This window comes from Microchirus variegatus (genome assembly GCF_963457635.1).
Source record: "Microchirus variegatus genome assembly, chromosome: 5".
Classification (NCBI taxonomy): Eukaryota; Metazoa; Chordata; class Actinopteri; order Pleuronectiformes; family Soleidae; genus Microchirus; species Microchirus variegatus.
This window is the reverse complement of record NC_139806.1, coordinates 28,540,810-28,560,810: the sequence shown is the minus strand read 5'-3', so window position 1 is coordinate 28,560,810 and position 20,001 is coordinate 28,540,810. Positions and strand designations below refer to the sequence as shown.

Below are 20,001 nucleotides of genomic sequence, written 5' to 3'. Positions count from 1 at the left end.
GAGCTCGTACAGACGAGCAGGTCGTTCTGTGACAGGTTTATCGAGCGCCGGGTCCACAGATTAGCGGCGAGACCTCTGCCTCTGCAGGAACGTACATCATTATTTTGGCCATTAGATTGCATTAGTCTAATGAAAGCGGTCAAGTGCGGCATGCAAATCTTCCACGCCAGCTTCCATTTCATTATCTTTGCCTTGTAATATTTTTGTTTCCGTGTTCTGGATTTTTCCCAGCGAAGCTTCTGGACATGCTGTGGGAAATCAGTCGATCAGAAGTGTGTTTGTGTGATCCGACAGCTGGATAAACACAGTCAGACCTGGGGATTTTCTCTTCTCCAGTTCCATATTTGAACATTGCCTCCTCATCCTCCTTGCAGAGTGTTAGTTTATAGACGGAGCCTGGGAGACAAATGGACCCCAAAAAAGAAGAAGCAGCAGCAGCAGCAGCAGCCGCTCAAAGCTCCTCATTTCCTCGACACACAACTTACTCAAACAGGCAGTTATTTTACGAGTGTGTTTTATTTTCCACGTGGAAGCAGCGGCTCACGTTAACACGCTTTTATCTCTGTAAATTAATTTCCTGTGTGCCAAAGGAAATCGCTTTTTCTAAAAAAAAAAAAAAACTGAAAATCTTGTTATCACCAAATGTGTTTTTCCCCGTTTGGTGCAGACAGGTTTATGTTCAGTCTTCGCCTCCTCGCGTTCGATTGTGCTGCAGTTTAAAGAAGTGAAATACGACGACGTGTATTTCATGTGTTGCTCTCTGCTGCTGCTGCAGTCCCACAGCACACTGTAAATTTATATATATCCACGTGTGTTGTCCTCGGTGTCTTTTTTGCCTTATTTGTTTGTTATTAAATTGTCCTGCGGTGCAAAGTCTGGCTCCTATTAGAGCGTCTACCAATTATAACTGTGCCTCTGGATTAAAAAGGTCATTGAATGGCATTAAAGATTTAGCGTTGCATCATGAGAACATGGAACACACAGAGAGTTATGTGGATAAAGAACCAGATCATTACTATTATGATATTTGGGTTAGAATCTACGACACAAAGGAGAAACTAAGCCTTAATTTGAGTTATGTGGTTACAAAAATACATTAATATATGTGTGAATAGGTGAATAAAAGATAATAAAAATAGTTTAAAGCACCTTTAAGTGACAAAAAAAGCTGTACTTTATTCTTTTGAATTTTTGTACATAAGACTAATATGTTGTTCCATGGTGAAAAAGTCTTATTTTGGGCCATTTTTTTCTTTTTTTTGTGACATATAATTATGTTTGAATGTCAAATATAACATTAAATTCTTGAAATGAGTCCAAAAAATTGCCAAAAAAAATCATGATTTGTAGTTGCTAAGCAGCATCTATTTTCACGAAACAAAATGCGTTAACGTATTAAAGCAGTTAATTAATTTGCCTCAGTTTGATTCACACTCATTTTTCCCTGTGAGAGGAAACAAGTCTGTCTCTAGAGTTTTGTCGTCTCTAATCTGATAAAAAAAAAATGCTTGATTGATGTGATTATGGCTTCATTGAAAAATGCATCAAGCTGAACTCACTACCAATGTCACTGAATGTTGTACTTTATGAATTATGCAAACCAGGTTCATTATGAACAGACGTCTCAGCCGTTTGGTAGAGGCCTGTATCTGAAATAGGGGGTGTCAAACTCATTTTCACTGAGGGCCACATCAGCATAATGGTTACCCTCTAAGGGCCAGATGTAACTGTCATACAGAATAAATGTAATTAAATGAAACCAAATATAATGTAAACTAAAGGTAACTACTCCGTAATATATTGCTAATAAATTTCTGTATTTATTACTTATTCAATTTCACTCGTCGCATGATGCATACACAATGATACACTGCGATCTAGTGACGGTGCCGTCACTTTGCGGGTAACACAATCGCCATGCATTGTGGGAAATGTAGTTTATGGTCAATGCACGCCTTAAAACAGCATAGACCTATTTTAACACAGATTTTAAAGACCAATTAATCACTCGCGGGCCACATAAAATTACGTGGCGGCCAAATCTGGCCCCCGAGCCTCGAGTTTTACAAATGTACTGTCGGGTCTAATTTAAAAACAAAAAAAATTTAAAAACAAAAAAAAACTATATATATATTGATCGTCGTTATTGTTACCATAAGTACATAAAATAAAAATAATAAAAAATGCAAATAAATATTTTTTCCTTTGCTTTGGTGCTCTAGGTGCGTACCTTAAAGGGTTAAAGCAGAGCATCCACTCAAGAGAAACCTATTCAGGAAAACATTAGAATCAGCAAAACTTTATTTTATCGGGAAACAGTTGAAGCAGAGTAAACTCTCCATGGACAGTTGAGTCCAAACATTAAATATCTTTTTAAAAAAAGGCAAAATGAAAGCCTCACAAATGTCCCTGATTCACTGCAGCTCTGTGAAGACAGGACCAAATTACTGCGCACATCTGGGAGCCACTGATTAATTCATCAAGAAGCATTTTTGGCTGTGGACGCCGCCGCCGCTGCTAAATTTGCTGTAATCACTTATTGGCTGTGAGGAACGGGTTGTTGTTGTTTTTTTAACACTGTTTAAATGTGTGTTGCTCAGCTTAATTCAAAAAGCAAAGCAGACACAGGGTGTGAAAAACAACATCTGATAAAAGAATGGCGGTGTAATAATAATAATAACATGTAGGACAGGGGACGTCGAGCAGTGGTTATCATGATCCTCTGCTCACACAAAAGCAGCGCCGAGTCCAAAACGTATAAATCCATCGCTCTATCTTTGAAAACCTTTAGGGAGTTTAGGAGAACGAGGGCGAAGATAAGGCGTGTTTTTCGACCGCATGCGGCCGCCGTTTACCTGCGCCTCATGTTGTCACACACGGAAAGTGCTTAGGTTTTTACGACTGATCTTACCCTCCCCTTCCTCCCTCGTGCTCTCCATTCTTTTTTATGATGCCTGTTTGAGAGTTTTGCCAAACCAATCTGTAGAAATAGACACGGCTCTATCCAGCGTGAAGGATTGCAGTGCCCAGTAGTAGGCCACACTTTGGAGGCGACGCTGACGTCTTTCCACTACAAACTAACTTTTAGATTTTAACGACACGACGAAGCTTTAAACGAGCGTCCCGTGGTAAAGCATGAGAAAGAGAGAGAGAGAGAGAGCGTCGAAAATCCCATAGACCGTAATGGAGAAGGCGGTGTTAAGTGATCTCCCGAGAGCAAAGACTCTTTAGTTCAAGCACAGCGGGATTGGATTTCTGAGACAATATTTCACAACAGTAACAGTAAGAGAGGTTTTGTTGTGCTCCGGCTTTTGACTGTCTTCTTAAGGACAAATTAAAAAGAAGACTTTCAAATTTGGCACAAACTTTCTCTACTTAGGCCTCTGTTTTTTTGTATTTTGTACTCACTATGTTTTGTTTTGTGATCTCGACCCTAAACTGTCAAATTCACAAAGTTAAAAAGAAAATGCATGAACTTTGACCGACAACATCAAATCAATTCATCCTCAACTGCATCCCTGTGGAATTCTTAAAATATCAAGTTTGCAAAGCAGAGGAAATGCAGCTGGCCTTGAACGTTATAGTTTAGGAACACACTCTAAGGGCGTATTTGGAGGTCAAGGTCACAGTAAAATCAAAAAACTGCGAGAGAATTATTTCAATTTTGGCACTACTTGGACTCGTTTTTGAACCTTCATTTTCTGTAGCAGTCAACGTCCATGTAAGTCAACGTTTGGTACTGTGTTTTTGTCAATCGAACTTCAGGATCCATGAATTTGAGTTTGGTGGTCACAGGTCAAGGTCAAAGTTACCTCAAAAACACAATTGTAGAAGAATTATTTCAACTTGGGCAGAAATGTTCTCCTGGACTGTTTTTGGCCTTTTTGAACCTTCATTTCTCTGTAAGTCAACATTCACATGTTGGAAATCAAGTGTCAACTGGACTTGAGGATCCATGAATTTGAGTTTGGCAGTCACGGGTCAAGGTCAAAGTGACCTCAAAAACACAATTGTAGAAGGAGAATTATTTCAACTTGGGCAGAAATGTTCTCTTGGACTGTTTTTAGCCTTTTTGAACCTTAATTTTTTCTATAAATCAACATCTGCATGTTGATAAATAAGTGTCTAAACTTTCACTTGGACTTGAGGGTCCATGAATTTGAGTTTGGTGGTCACAGGTCAAGGTCAAAGTGACCTCAAAAACACAATTGTCGAAGAAGAATTATTTAAACTTTGGCACTAATGTTCTCTCGGGCTCACAGATGCTTGGCAGCTTCACAAAACTTGTTTCTGGCCTTTTCAACCTTTATTTTTGTCTAAGTCAACGTCCATATGTTGGTAATCAACTGTCAATTGGACTTGAGGATCCATGAATTTGAGTTTGGTGGTCACAGGTCAAGGTCAAATTGACCTCAAAAACACATTTGTAGAAGAATAATTATTTCAACTTTGTCACCAATGTTCTCTTGGACTCACGGTTGCTGCCTTTTGAACCTTCATTTTCTGTTTCAGTCAACGTCCACATGTTGGAAATCGATTGTTTAAACTGTTAAAAGTGGGGGCAGGAGTTCCAGTTGAAGAGTTCCACCTTGTGTTGAGTGTAAACACTGGCGCAGTTTGAAGTCACAACACAGCAGAAGGTAAATCGAGCTGGTACAAATGCACCTTGGCAGCGTTTTTTTATGTAACATCATCGTTTAAAGAATAACGGCTAGGATAATGGTACGAGAGCATGCCAGCCAATCTCAATGGAAGACACGATTGGTTGATGCATATTCATAAAACACTGCAGCCGCAGATCCAGGACAGCTAATCTAATAATTGTCAATGGATAGATTGCTTTTTTCCCCACTTCCTTCTGGCGGCACAATCTGCGTGACGAGCGTCGCCACGAGTGATTTTCATTCCATCATCTGAGCTGATGTACTCCAGTCGTAGAGAGAGGTTTCAGCTCAACATATGGCGGCCCCCTCGTGTGTCTCTATATAAGATATTCTTCAAGTGTCCTGGCATACGTACAATTACACAAGCAGCCATGTTGCCATAAACAAGAGGAAGCCACACAAAGTGTACATTTTCAAACCTGAAGTCCATTTGGCACGCAGTTCTTTTATGGTAATTTTAAATGAAGGTCTACACGGTAATTATCTGGACACTCATAGTGACAAGGGGACCTCTGGCTGGACGGGGACACTGCTGGACTTCACCCATCACTCCTTAATGTCTCCCAGGTGGACTCACCCTGTCGCTGTGATTGAGGGAAGGGGGGACTAACCTTTGTTGCTCGAGCTGTGAGCTGCAGCTGTGTGCTCATCACCAGAGATAGATTTGTTTTTTTAAGGTCGTAAAGTCTTTCCACTGCTATTGGCTGTGAGTTGTATCAGTCAGTGCTGTTTACATGCACAGTTTAATCAAGCTAAGGCCATAGTCTGACTAAGACAGGCATATAAGACATCCATATTACTGTGTTTTTACTGAAAATACCAATGTTTATATCATTTTCGTGCACAGAACGCCAAGTCCGACTCCAGTCCAACTAAGCGTATACAGTACATGCAGGAATAATCAGACTATGGATCACAATATCCAGGTATGTTAGTCTGACTAAAGTGTTTATAAGTGACATTAAGAAGACTAAATTATTGTCTTAGTCCGACTCCAGTCTGACTAAGCGTATACATGCAGGAGTAATCAGACTATGAAGCATACTATCCAGGTAAGCGGATAGGTCGATTTCAGTCGGACTAACATGTATACAAGACATTAAGAAAAGTAAATGATTGTCTTAGTCCGACTCCAGTCTGACGAAGTGTATAAATGCAGGAGTAATCAGACTATGAATCGTATTGTCCAGGTATGTTAGTCCGACTAAGACAAGCTCGATTTTATTCTGACTAACATGTTTACATGACATTAAGAAAACTAAATTATTGTCTTAGTCCGACTCCAGTCTGACTAAAAGTATACATGCAGGAGTAATCGGACTATGAATCGTATTGTCCAGGTATGTTAGTCCGACCAAGACTAGCTCGATTTTAGTCGGACAGTCGCAGTTTATACGTCATCTCCTTCTTCTAGTTTCGGGTCAAAGACCAGGGAGAACATTTTGGTGAAGAAGTCCAACTCTAGTCCGACTTAGTGTATCCATGCAGGAGTAATCAGACCATGAATCATACTATCCAGGTAAGCGGATAGCTCGATTTCAGTCGGAGTAACATGTTTACAAGACATTAAGAAAACTAAATTATTGTCTTAGTCCGACTCCAGTCTGACTAAGCGTATACATGCAGGAGTAATCAGACTATGAATCATATTGTCCAGGTATGTTAGTCCCACTAACACTAGCTCGATTTTAGTCGGACAGTGGCAGTTTATACGTCGTCTCCTTCTAGTTTCGGGTCAAAGACCAGGGAGAACATTTTGGTGAAGAAGTCTAACTCTGGTCTGACTTAGTGTATCCATGCAGGAGTAATCAGACTATGAATCATACTATCTAGGCAAGTGGATAGCTTGAGAAAGTGTTAAGAAAACTAAATGCTGACTAAAATTGGACTGCTTTTATTTGACAGTTGTGAAAAACCCCAAAAACTTTATTTTCACCACCTTTTCGAATTCTATTCCTCAAGACACTATTTGTGATTCCACGTAGGCTACATCCTGTGCAGCTTTAAGTACTTGATCCTTTCCTTGTTTACACATTATGTATGCGGTGTAGTGGGAGGATGTTAAAGGGACTTCAGAGGAAGTAATGCAATGCAGTGTTTCTTGGCCCGAGGCTAGTGCTGCTCCGTCTCCAACAACGTTTGTGCCGAGGACTGTAACCTGGACATTACGTCTTTTTTTTTATGTGGTCAGTGTTTCTACAGTCACATACCTACATACCCACCCCCACTCCCTGTGAAGCCCCACTCGTCATACCGTCATGCGTAAAAAAACCCTCTTCTTTCATCTCATTTCTTTGTTCCTCTCGGGGGAGGAGTGGGCTCTGGAGTGGAGGTTCCCGCTGCTGGAAGGTTGTTATGTCAGGCTGATTTAAATGAGAATAATTTCCAGCACACTTCTCAAAAACCCGATGCCTCCCAGCAAACTAGGACAGATTTGTTATGGCCATTTGCTATGCCCTCCCATGCTCTTTAATGGCTGTTAAGCACTCCAGCCCCACAGCCCTGCACCAAATCATGAACTCTCACATTAATTTTCTCTTATTTCTTTATTTTTTACATCCTCTGTTAGAGTCATGAGGAACAAGTCACCCAGTAAAGACTTTTTTTTTCTCTCTCCCCTTGTTGAAGTGGAGTGTATGAAGTGGATTGGTAGCACATCCAAGACTCACGATTCTCCTCGGTGGTGAGCTTTTAAGGACTGTGGTTGTCTTTGTTTATTCCTCCGTGGGAAGTGTTTTGTTCCAGAAAGCAGTTATTCATGTTGTAGCACTAGAAAGTTTTTTTCTCTCCTTTCAGCAAATGAACCAATAGAGACTGAGAGCAGTTGTTGTTGTGCTTCACTCAGGCTTGAAAGCCGGCACTTCACTAATTATTTTGTTGTTGTTGTCTGAAAAGTCAGAATCTTGTTTCAGTTTTTTTTTTTTACAGTTTTACGTACAATATTTGAGTCTCCGCTCAAGATCAAGGCATAGTTTACGCGTTCCGTGTCCACATAGAGACACTTCACATTTCTGCATGTGTGTAACCATGTACTCTAATTGGCTTATTATTGTATTTTTTTGACATGGAGTTGGACAAATGGGTACTGGTGGACGTCCTCACATACACACAAAAAGGTTTCCATGGTTACCGTCTTCTGCGTTAACTCTTTTGACCGTAAACAAGAGCATGCCACCAACTGGACGAGAATAATAACAAGTAGTAAGTTTTCACGTTGAATAGGTCACGATATAACATGACATATATCATAGAACAATGTTTTTACATTGTAAATTATACATAATAAGTTTTCACGTTAAACATTTTGCGTTATAATAATTTTACGTTGTAACATGATACTTAATAGGTTTTTAAGTTATAATTTGCTAAGTAATACGTTTTTACGTTGTAACGTGTTACGTAATAAGTTATTACGTTATGACGTTATAGTTTTCACGTTATAACGTGATAGGTAATACGTTTTTAACGATGTAATGTGATACGTAACAAGTATTCACTTTGTAACGTGATAAATAATACATTTTTACGTTATAACGCGATAAGTAATACGTTTTCACGTTGTAACGTGATACGCAATAAGTTTTTACGTTATAAATGATACGTAATAAGTTAAACGTATCACGATATAACATGATACATAATAACTTTTGCATTATAATGTGGAACGAAATAATTTCTCACATTTAAATGTTTCATATTACAACGTGATAGTAATAAGTTTTCACGTTGTAACGTGATACGCAATAAGTTTTTACGTTATAAATGATACGTAATAAGTTAAACGTATCACGATATAACATGATACATCATAACTTTTGCATTATAATGTGGTACGAAATAATTTCTCACATTTAAATGTTTCATATTACAACGTGATAGTAATAAGTTTTCATGTTGTAACACGATACGTTATACGTTTTTACGTTGTAACATGGTACGTAATAAGTTTTTACGTTGTAACGTAATAAGTTTTTATGTTATAACGTAATACGTAATGAGTTTTTACGCTGAAACGTGATACACAGTAAGTTTTCATAATAACATGGTACGTAATAAGTTTTTACAATAAACCATCACATAAAAATGTTATTTACACCAAAATTTTCATCTTAAACCATGAAAGTATCCCATGATTGCGTGAACCATATTACATTTAAATGTGAAATCTATCATGTTATCACATGACAGTGATCTGTTTTTATGTGGCATTCTTTTAAAAAATAAATTTACTTCACATACAGGTGTATTTGTATTGAGACTGTTTTTCAGATTATCTAAATGAGTTCTCAGTGTGATTTAATTATATGATCTGTTCATACGTTTAATTGGTGTTCAGTCTCACCACACGTTACAGTACATACACATACATACATACATACACATCATTTGCTTCCTTCATTAGCGTCGGAGCTGCATGTGATGCAGAGCTCCAGCCTCTCTGTGTTTGTATGGACTGCAGTTAATTACCTCTCCATCAACGTGGCCTTCATTAGCTCCGAACCCACCCACAGAGCAACAGCTAAGCACTCCAATAATCAGCCAGTCTTCCAGCCCACAGAGCCGAGGCTGTTTGAAACGAATTTGACACCAACCCCGAGACGTGCAGCGCGAAAGGTTAGCGCATTATTTAAAGCAATTTAGACAATGGAACACAGGCAGACACGGGTTTTCTTCCCCATGTGCTTTAAAACAAATCAGTCGCATGTTTAATGAACGTCTTCAGCGCACACACTCGGCTTGTTACTGAATAAATTAAGCGAGGAGTTGGTGAGGTGTTTATGTGTGTGTGTTCTGTGTTAATGGGCTCTCTAATGATTATTGTGGTGATTGGTTTGGTCGACACCTGCAGTGTTACAGTAACGTGACGTAACTTTGTTACCGGTTAACTCTGAGAAAACCGCAATAAATTCTTATACTGGAGTGTAATGACATTAATACTATTTTATATCTATGGTTACCATAATGTCTAATTACTTTTACAATAACCTTTCCACGTTTTAACGCGATACGTAATGTGCTTTGACCGTAAACTATCGCGTATTTGTCTAAGCTATATAATTATTATTGTTATTTTAACCCAGTTTCTTTTATAACCCGGCTTTTAAAGCTCATACAAACATAAACAAACACAAACAGCTGACACGTTAACTGTCGCCGTCATTAAAAGCTCACCACAGACACATCTGCATGTTAATTGTGTGGTTATGGAGTCCAATACGCGGGGAAATATCGGACACCTGTCAGCCAATAAGGATCAAGTATTCTCTAAAGGAAAGATCGTCAATAAGTCATTCATGTACCAACACAATGGATTTTTTACGAGGACGTGAACAGAGTAGTGAATTTAAAAAAAACCTTGACGTGCTAAAAACACTTGTGCTAATCACACGTTGTGTATGTTTGAATTTTGGACACATGCATATTCATTTCTACGGAAGGGGATTAGGGCCACACAGGAAACAATATTTGAGTTCTGACTTTAAAACTCCAAATTGTGACTTTATTCTCAGAATTCTGATTTTAAAACTCCAAAATCTGAATTTATTCTCAGAGTAATTCTGACTTTAAAACTCAGAATTCTGACTTTAAAACTCAGAATTCTGACTTTCAACTGAGAATGCTGACTTTATTCTCAGAATTCTGACTTTAAAGATTCAGAATTCTGACTTTATTCTCAGAATTATGACTTTATTCTCAGAATTATGACTCTATTCTCAGAATTATGACTTTATTCTCAGAATAATTCTGACTTTAAAACTCATAATTATGACTTTATTCTCAGAATTATGACTTTAAAACTCATAATTATGACTTTATTCCGAGAATTCTGACTTTAAAACTACAAATTCTCACTTTAAACTCAGGATTCTGACTTTATTCTGACTTTAAACTGAGAATTATGACTTTATTCTCAGAATTCTGACTTTATTCTGACTTTAAACTGAGAATTATGACTTTATTCTGACTTTAAACTGAGAATTCTGACTTTATTCTCAGAATTCTGACTTTATTCTGACTTTAAACTGAGAATTCTGACTTTATTCTCAGAATTCTGACTTTACAACTCAGAATTCTCTGACTTTAAATTCTCACTTTCCTGTGTGGCCCTAATCCCCTTCGGTACATTTTAAACATGTTATTAGTGATGTAAAATCTCCATTGTGACAGTAATGAGAATGTCATTGATAACACGTGGTTCCCCAGAGAAGAGAACCTGCCCTCCGTCCTCCTGACGTGTAATTTGTCACTCATGTGTCCGCAGAAGCTGTCACTGCCGTGGAAAAATGACGGCTCAGCCCGGTTTGCATCAACCTGCTTAATCAGAGGGTGGTGGTTCACTGCCACTCACTGCTTTAATAAAAGTATGTTTAGTGACGGGTGACGTGACAGACGCTGCCGAGCGCGAGGAATCAGATCAGCGTTTGATTAACTCTGTAAATATAGTGGCTGCAAAGTTTGACATGAGAAGTGAATTTTAACCCTTTAACACCGAAGACTCAAAAATGTCCGTAAAACTATAAAAGGGTCAAAAAACGTTCAATATCTGGCAGTTATTTACAATTTACTGCTTTAAGTTAAAATAGTGTATTAACTGTTTAAATTGAAATAACACCAAAAAAACACTGTAGTTGTATATGAGCACCATATTTTCAGTGGTAAATTTGAAATTTGAAGAGTATAAAACTTATTTAAAGGAACAATTTCTTGAGTTTCTTGAGTCTCAATGGCCAAAAACAGGCCAAAGAATTAACCATAGATTGAATTTGACCTCTAACTTCTCGTAATGCAAATGAACCTGTTTCAATTTGCATTAATTTATCACGTAATGTTTACTTACAGTCTGCAAAAACTTAGATCTGTTCAAAATACCATTATTGTTTATGTAATTAATGATATACTGGTGAAATAGTCTGAATTTCACTTCATTTTTTGCTTATAGTATTTAACAAAACTGTGTTTAAAATACCTTAAAAACAATATTAATGTACATTTTTCTTTTGTTCTATTGGCGCTTTTTAAGCTTTCTGGATCAGTGGTTCTCAAAGACTGGGTCGAGGACCCACAGATGGGTCACGAGAGATATTTCTTGGGTCCCAACTTAAAAAAAAAAAACATATTTTGGCCAAAAATATCTTGAAAATTATTCATTTACTAATACAAAATATTAGGTTGCATTATGCACAATTTGCTCTTGAAAAGATTAAACAAAGAATACAGATTTTTTTTTTTTTTACACAAATACAACAATTAGTTTAATTTAAAGAAAATGGAAACCATTTTTTTAGAAGAGGTAGAATAAAAGCAAAGAGATATTACATTTATTTAAATAATATTTATAATATAGCAATTAATATTGTTCTATAGTTAGTATAGTATTTGGTGAGTATTATTGTGATTATTGCTTATCTTGTATTTACATGCTATACTCTGAGTGACCTTCCTATTGTCACTCCTTCATTTTGTGCAGCAGAGATTTTCTCCTCTCTTCTAATAATCTAGAATACATAATAATATAATAATGAAGTTAACACGTCCTTAAGAAGAAGGTCATTTAACAGACAATCACACTCACACCGACTGTTCCTCTGTTTTTTCATAAATGGGATCATGGAGTCACAGACATGCTGCCGTTCGTTCTCTTCATAAAAGAAGCCGTTGCTAGGCAACAAGCCTCACCCTTTCACAACAAGAAAAGAAGAAAAGAAGAAGTGTCTGAGTGCATTTGTCCGCAATATTAGTTTGTCATTTACTTAAGGAAATTGCTAAATGTAACCAGGATGGGGGTTAATTATTCCCTGCACACACACACTGGTTTCCAGGACTTCAGAGGACACTGCATTGACTTAAATATGTCATAATACTATATTTCGCACCACGGAATTTTCTAGTTCATGATTCAAACTTGTTCTGGTGCTTTAGTTCCATGTTTTCCAAATATCAGAAGAGGAATTCTTATCACGTAACACAAACTTAAACCTCAGTGTCCCTCTGTATCCGTCCCCAACCAAGCAGGTGATGGATTCCGCTATCTTCGTGCGCGACGGGGGAGTTCAGTGTGAGAGAGCAAACCAATTGGAACTGACACCAGGTTCCCCCTTCTCCGGGGGAGCTGGACGTTATCTGGTTGTGGAAGGAGTCGTAGTTTATTATGTTTACACAGCTCAAACACCCTGGAACTTCAGCCGCTGTCCTCCGTCCATCATGGTTTTACAACGCTAGCTAGGCTAACGTTTTTTTAAGTGCAGTCAGAACTTCTCTGACGCACTGTTTCTATCATTTGACTTTAAATGGATCGGTCCATCACATTGACTTTGTGCCTCAGTTAAAGCTGACGTTGTCTAACCATCACTGACTTGTTGTTTGTGGCGTGCTAATTCACACACACAAACAAAATTAAGCACAAATAGCCTTTGCTCAGGGCCCCTAGCTCCCAAACTGTGGTCTCTGGCTACGTCTGTTCAACTGGCAAATAACTGCCCACCAATTGAAAAATGTGCGTTATATTGGGTTGGGTACCGTTCATAACTCGCTATCTGGAATTCAGTACCGGTACCAAACGGTACCTTAGTTCTGTCCTTTAAAATGTTTTTCAGTTGTAAATCAAAGTTTCTCAGTTTCAGTTTTTTTATAAAGAAGATTTCAGAACAATAAATAATAATAATCAGCTGTGGACTGTGAGCTTACCGGCCACGGCTAACGCTAGCCACAAACAGCAGGCTAACGACAAGCAAACACTTTTTGAGGATTCGAAGCCAGAGGGTTACCGCGTTCGCGGCTCTCTCTCCGGGGCAACAAAAAAAGACATGCATATGTTGGTAGCTAGCGGTGCAACAACTAGCTAGTATTTACTACTATTTGTGTCGTAAAATAATACATTTGAGCGATGTCTGCGTCTAACTTTGGACCACTTACGGCTCGGCGTTATTGCTGTCGTGCTCTTGTAGTCTCGCGACGCGTAGCTCTCACATTCTCGCGTTCTCGCGCACTCTCCCAGACATTTCGAGTACCGAAATTTGGCGCCAATTCATTAAAAGTGAACCGATACCCGGTAGTACCGACGGGCTTCAGTACCAAGTACAAAACATACTGAAGGCTTTCAGTACCCAGCCCAAGTGTTATCTTCTCTTAGCTCGACACAAGTATCTCATTAGGGAGTCGCACAGCAATCAGAGCTGCTCAAGACCAAATTTTTGGTCCAGATTAGCCTAAGAATTAGGAAGAAAGATGATTTAGAAACTGTCACAATCATCTCTGGGGTTTACAGTGATTTTACTCATTCAACAAAAGCCACACCGTTAGCTAAGTGACACAGAGTGACCACAGGAGGCAGCAGTAGAGCAGCAGCTCCTGTGTCCATACAAGTGTAAATTTTTTCTCTATGGACTTTGGTGCACGACTTCAGTTTCCTGTCAGAAAAGGAAGTTTAACGTCAAGATAAAGCGACAAACATATTCTTGTAGCTGTAAGTTGGTGTAGATTTAATAAGTAGGTCATTTGATGCCTGCTCGTCTTCCTGAAAAAGGGATCTCAGAGGCAGAGTGCAGTTTGTAACTGACCCTGATGATGGGACCGATTGATGGTCATTAAACCATAAAATGCCTGCCAGGGTGGAGGAGATAATAAATCCCAGACGGACGGGGAAAGTGAAATTCAGCAAAACTAAGCCAAGGCCGGGACTGTAGCAGGCAGGGGTGAAGGCGGGGCTAGTGAAGGTCCAGATGATACACCTGCATGATGTTCAGATTCAGAGTACGTAAAGCCATGTCGATATGAACCGTGACAGCCTCATTTGCCGTTGTCTTAAAAAAACAAAAACATGAGAGCACTGAGCTGAGGCCTGTGTTTCCGCTTATGGCGCTTTTCCACCGGCCCGACTTTAAACGGCACTACACTACACGACACGGTTTAGCGAGTGTTTCCACTAGCGTAGTACCTGGAACTCGGCACTATTTTTAGTACCTGCGGTGGTGAGGTTCCATTCGTGGTGCCGGTACTATGCGCAGGTACTATGCGCTGATTGGTCAAAACTGCCGGTAACTGATTGGCCAGAAGTGTCGTCACTGGGTGCGTCATGAGCGCGACATAAAATACAGGATGCAGGAGTCTATTTCACCATTTTTCGAAAAATAGTAGCGCGCAAATACTTCGACATGGCGACTCTGCATAAGAACACTCCATGGTCCAACGACGAGGTCCAGACTGTCCTGTGTTTAATCGGAGACGACAAAATACAGAGAGCTGGACGGAGCCGCCCGTAACGAGCAGGTCTTGCCGGGAGTCGATGTCCGCTCACGGCGTAACACAGCAACTCCGATAACTCTGCACACGCCAACGGTAAGTTTTTTATTTTCAGCCTAAGAGCAACGTTTAACTACTGCTGAGAATAAACTCGCTTAAACAAGACATTATAAAAGTAACATCATGTGTGTCGGTAATCTCTGTCCGTCTGTTTACACGAGACAACGTAGTTGGCTAGCTAGTTAGCAATGTCGCTATTAGGTGCTCAACCTACAACAAAACATTACGTAAACCTGTAAAAGAAACCAGATTTGTACAAGTCATGAATTAGACTTACTACCGTGTAACGTTTTGTCTTTGCGTGTTAAAACAGACTAGACCAGAATATACAGTATGGGTTCTATATTTACATTATAGACAGAGAATGAGCATCGGATATTATATGTCTATATTACACTTTTGCAAAAAGACAGTATATTGCACATGGGATGAGGAGCCTGGTTATATGTTGTCTACTGAGAGCTAACAGCTGCAGGGAGGAATAAAGGATAATAATAATGATAAAGCTCCTTCATTTAGGGTGTTTCAGTCTGTGGCTGAATATATATATATTGTTATGCGTGTAATTACAGCGTATGTATACACTTCTTTTGTTCAAGAATCCCATTCCATATGTGAGGAGTGTTCATCCACCCCAGCAGAGCCATCAGCTGCTTCGTTATCGGGGGCACCAACTTCGCCACAGACCACAGATCTGTGCAACTGGTAAGAAATAATAAACATGATTTACAGCATTTGTGTATTTCCTTAATGGTTTGATTAATAACCCCTTTTCTCTTCTCTATAGTGTTATGTAGGGAAGAGAAAAAGAAGCACACAGCTGTCCTCGCAGAGCTTCAGGTGGAAGATGTTCAGTAGCAGGAGTGGAACCGGACACAACGTAACCGCCACATCACGAGAGTGCTGCGTTCAACCACGCATTCCTTTGAGTGATTGGGCAGCTTGTCCAGGCAATAGGTGGCAGGAGCATGCGACCTATTTCCTCCCTCCTGTCCTAGGACTCCACCACCTATGTACAGTTTATTTGATTTGCTGTGCAATTTAACTTTGGTTTGTTGTGTTTTTTTGTTTGAATAAACAACAATGTGACTTATGTGATTACGTCATGCGTATTTCTTTTCTTTTAATTGTGGCAGCCTTTACAAACAAAACGTATACAGACAAAAGGAGACATCTCTGCAGAAAGTACAAACTTTTATTTGTAATTCAGTGAAAAACAGTACAATAATAAAGCATTTTACAAATTCACAACAAGTGACACATCAGGCCCTCACCTACATCTCTGCCATCCTCTACACCCTGTGCCACTGCCACCACAGGTTCAACCACTGTAGCTGCTGTGTGTGCATCTCATTCAGTGTCATAGGTCTCACCATGATTTTCACACAGGTTATGCAGAGCACAGCAGGTCATCACCACCATGGATTTCACCAGCTGGACATCACAGTCATTCCTTTTCAGGAGTGACAGAACCATCTGAAACACACAGGCAGCATGCTTACGTTAATACCAGAATACCAAAAATAGAGATTGCTTTCGGTCATTACTACGCTGTACAATTGTACAGTACTATGTAGAAGTCTGAGGCCACCATTAGATTGTTGCTATAATGACAATAGAGGATCATTATTTCTATTTCACCATACTGGAACACAATCAGAATATATGTATGCAGTTTTTTGTTGTTTTAAAAAAAACATCCTCTACAGGTGTCCAGTATTTAGTGTGATCGACCCTTACACTTGAACAATAACACAACTCTGTTAATACTGGAGTGGAACCTTAATTAATGTTTCTGGTTCAAGACATGCATGAGTATTACATACTCAAAAAAACAACATCGTTTCTGCACAGTACTGTATATGAGCTAGTTAGCGATAGCAACTATATTAGCTTACCCTCACTCGTCGTCTCGTAACATCTCATCTTCAGTTTCATGATGTATGACTTCCCAAACTTCTCTGTACTCCTCCACAGTATTTCTTCTTGCCGCCTGTAGCTTTTTCTGGCGATCTTCTCTTCTGTGTGTGAACAAATGCCACAGACCGAGCAACAGAACGAGTACACGTCCGTCATTGTTTATATGCGTGTGTGTCTCGCGTATAAGACGTCATAGCAGTTTCGCGCAGCCGGGTTGCAGCCGTGTTGTGATAACCACGCCCACGTTGAGAAGGTACGTTCTCTGTAGTGGAAACACAACTAAACCGTGCCGTTTCGTGTCGTGTCGCTCAGTGCCGTGTAGCCCGGAGCTAGTGGAAAAGCGCCATTAGTCTTCTGAGGCCACGCTACCTCGACGACACCTCAACGAGACGAGTTTCTTTTGTCGCGTTGGAAGTTGTTTGTTTGCAAAAATAGAGCGTCCCGTTCTTCTTCTGTGTACCCAGATCTCTGTCAAAGTCGTGTTCATATTTGCCTTTCTCAGACAAAGCGGGAGACAAGGCGAAGGCGGCGAAAGATAACAAAAAAAACACAAACCCTGGCAGCGGGCCAACACGCCACATACGGCGCGCTCATTGTTCACCGGGACACTTTGCAGTCTGTGTGAGGCGTCGCGGTGTGTGCAATGAATGATGGGACAATAAAGCAGCGTGCTACTGCTGCTGCCGGGCGGCGTGCTAATGCGTGACAGCAGCAGTGATGGCGCGCTGCTCTGGAAAGAAAGGTTGCGCTGGAGAAAACACAGAGAGAATCAGAAGAAGATCACAGTATTTTTAGCTGCGTGTAGTTCTGAGGTAAAAAAAAATTACATTTTCATTCTCAACTTTTGTTTGTAGCAGCGTTAAGTAGCTGTTTTTCATTTTAAAGCTGTAGTACGTAACTTTTTCTGTACGAATAAACGTTGAAACAACGGTCAAGTAAGTCTATCCACTCTGCACTACTCTCTCTGTGTTTGTCAGGATAGCTGTGTTTTGTTTACGTGTCTGTGGAGACACAGAGTGAGGCTAGCGAAGGGGAGTTGCATACTGTAGCTTTAAAGCTGGATCACGAGGAAAAACAATTCATCCGAGCGTCACCGGCTCGTTCTCTCGAGTGGCTGTGCGTGTCCAATCGTGTGTGTGTGTGCGTGTAGTGCGAACGAGGTTGCGCTTAAGTTTAGGACGGGAGTGGGGGACATAACACAAGTGCTACACAAATGAAGACGGCATCTCATCCAGTCAGGATCACTGTACTTCACTCTGGTGGACACCTAACAAGCGCAGGTTCAAAAACCTGAGTCGTCTGGTGAGTGGCGACAGCTGAGAGTCTGCTTTTTTTTCTTTTTTTTTGCCCCTCATTTTTATTATCGCTGTTCTGATGGTCAATAATGGACATTACAGCCATGTTTTTTGAGCCTAAAATGAAGTAGTACAGTGTAGAATAGTTTACACCCCCGCATTGCTGCTGTTGCTGCTGATGTAAAAAAAAAAACAATTAGTCTAAAAAATTAGACATGTGGACCTCGACAATCGACTCTAAAAATGTGTGAAATTCCCATCCCTAGTTAACACGTCAAAGGTGTTTAACGGCGTTAACACACGTTAATGCATGACACGTTTCCATGACGGCTGACCGGAAAAAGACATGCGTCGCGTCATGTTTACGTGACTCCCAATTGTTAAAATGATTCTCTAAAGTAACGCTAAACTTTAAAAACAGAGGCACACATATACAGTACACAGATACGCTGGTTATTTGTCAGCGCAGCTCTTTTCCTTTAATAAACAGAATGCTCCAGTTCCACTGTAGGCACGCTAACCGGCGCTAAAAGGAGCTAATGCAGCTAACGGAGCTAACTGGTCCAATGGTGCCTAGACTCCGGTGTAGCGGCACATAAAACATGACGTCACGCGCGTCTTTTTCCGGTCAGTCATCATGGAAACGTGTCATACGTTAACCTTTTGCACAGCACTCATAAAATCACCAAGTTAATGTGAGAATAATAAGGATTATTCATCAGTGTAAACCACTTGGAATAATAACATGGAACCCAAACCTGAATTAGCATCAGCTTCAACCATCACTCATTGGTTTTAACAACCTTAGCCTGACAATTTCATCATTTATTTTTAAAAATAATGATGAAACAAAGACTCATATGGAGTAAAAATTAACTTTTTGAGGTGAAAGTTGACAGAACGCTCCCCAAAGATACTCCAGTAGAGTCACACAGGGTTCATTACATCTTGGATAATCCCATTTATTATCCCATGATTGTTGACAATCTCTCAATCTGTGAAAGGCTCTGCCCACATTGACGTATGTTTTCCATGCTTTTATTGTCCAGATTTACCGTTTTAATCCATGATTAATGAGTCAAACTTTGCACTAAATGTCAGTGGCGTGCGGTGGTGAAACAATCAGCAGCAGTGATCGACATTAATGCGAAAAACATATTAAAAATTCACATAAATATAGTTGGAGAGAAAAACACTCAAATAATAACAATAAATACATTCTCAAATGCCTCATGAATGAATGAATGCAGGCTTTATTTTGAACATAATATACACTCCAAATTGTGGAAAAAAAAACTACAGCCGCAAAACTTATCACCAACTAATTTGATTCTCAATAAATCATCTTACATGTTAAATAAGCAAAAATGTCTAATTATTTTCTGGCTTCTTTGCTTGTTTTTGAACACAAACAGAACTTGCGTTGTCAGAAAACAACACAAAAGATTCAAATTCAGCGTCTTATCTCAGTCAGGCAGCTTCCACATGTAAATGAGCAGCGAGCCTGAGTGGACATTACTGTAAAAGTAAGCTGCTGTATTTATTCTATTTTCTGTATTCTTTAGTTTTAAGCAGTAGACTCTTCAGGGTCTTAGCCACACTCAGGTGGAAAGATCAATATCAATTTCAGCTGAGAGACTCAGAGAGAGGAGAGAGCTGCTCTTCTTTACTCCTTTTAAAAGCTTCCTGTTGTCCTCACCTGCCCCCGGTGGTTTCTCCAACCATTACCAGCCCACTGACTGAAGTGGGTGTTTGTGTGTCATTCACACATATATACATATAAAGTATAAATTAGATCTTGACAAAGCCTCTCAGTTGTTCAA

The 20,001-nt window shown here is 39.6% G+C and overlaps 1 protein-coding gene and 1 long non-coding RNA gene across 2 annotated transcripts in view; both read left to right on the top strand.

Moving 5' to 3' along the window:
* tmem132e (transmembrane protein 132E) overlaps positions 1-20,001 on the top strand; it is a gene marked incomplete at both ends in the record, with an annotated part of 141,865 nt that overhangs the window by 12,988 nt on the left and 108,876 nt on the right. The window lies entirely within an intron of this gene.
* LOC310927869 lies at positions 14,754-16,036 on the top strand. The gene is made up of 3 exons (XR_014592839.1): positions 14,754-14,999; positions 15,563-15,668; positions 15,751-16,036. It is a non-coding gene; the product is annotated as an uncharacterized lncRNA (long non-coding RNA).